The sequence below is a fragment of the Charadrius vociferus genome, unplaced genomic scaffold (assembly GCF_000708025.1).
Source record: "Charadrius vociferus isolate BGI_N301 unplaced genomic scaffold, ASM70802v2 scaffold334, whole genome shotgun sequence".
NCBI lineage: Eukaryota > Metazoa > Chordata > Aves > Charadriiformes > Charadriidae > Charadrius > Charadrius vociferus.
The window spans coordinates 156,476-157,358 of record NW_009648037.1 but is presented as its reverse complement, the minus strand read 5'-3'; the positions used below and the strand labels follow the sequence as shown (position 1 = coordinate 157,358).

At 53.1% G+C, this 883-nt stretch overlaps 1 protein-coding gene across 1 annotated transcript in view; it reads left to right on the top strand.

Moving 5' to 3' along the window:
- Window positions 1-274: 274 nt before the first annotated feature.
- The window catches only part of SEMA6A (sema domain, transmembrane domain (TM), and cytoplasmic domain, (semaphorin) 6A), a 113,641-nt gene continuing 113,032 nt past the window's right edge, over window positions 275-883 (top strand). Inside the window, exon 1 of the mRNA XM_009883550.1 lies at window positions 275-491. The gene's annotated coding sequence lies outside the window, so the exon portion shown is untranslated. The remainder of the gene's footprint in view (window positions 492-883) is intronic.

Genomic DNA, 883 nt, shown 5'->3' with positions numbered 1-883 from the left:
AGCCCGGGGCGAGGAGCGACTGCGCTTTCCTGCCGCGGCACGGCCAGTGCCTCCAGCCTCGGAGTTTTCCTGAAGCAGCCGTCACACCGGGAGCACTTTTGGTAGAGAGGGAGCAGGAGGAGACCCCGAAATGACTTACCTCCCGAGGCGCCACTGAAGGGGACTTTCTGGAGTGGAACCGTAGTGGAATTTGGGTCTGGAGAGGAGTTGCTAACGCTTTTTTTTTTGTCTTTTTTTTTTTTTTCTTCTTTTCCCCGTTCCCTCCCCTCTTCTCGCCCATCATTGGAAATGAACAAATTGCATTTGCAATTCAGAAAGTAGAAATACTAAATATTCCATCCCCCGGGAAGCACACATGTAGTAATGACAAAGGATTGCAAAGGAGAGAGTGGCTCCAGTTTCCCAGAGAGATCCCCTTAAATGGATTACTAAATGGGACACTACATCAGCTAGTTCTGTCCTCTAGCTGCCTAGATACATGCACCGAAAAGGTACGGTACTCCCCCGTCCGTGTCCCTACCTGATGTTTTGGGGTTGCTCGGAAAGGACGGCTCCCGGGTCGCCCCGGCAGGCTCGGGAGGAGCAAGGATGGTGTGCGGTTTAAGGCTGGCTGCTGCTTTCTGCCTCGACAGCCTTTGCAGCGCCTTGAGAGGAGAAGAGGCGCCTGCAAGTGCACACGCTGCGCTCGCTGTTGCCACTTTCCAGGCATCTCGTGGCTTCGTCTTTCTTTTCTTTTCTTTTTTTTCCCCTTCTTTTTCTACACCCCCCCCCCCCCATAAAAAAAAAAAAACAACCAAAAAAAACCCCAACAAACCAACTGCTTAACGTCTTAGCCTTCCCCGGTAGCCCCCTGGCACGGCTTGCATGCGCGGTGCCCGGGCTC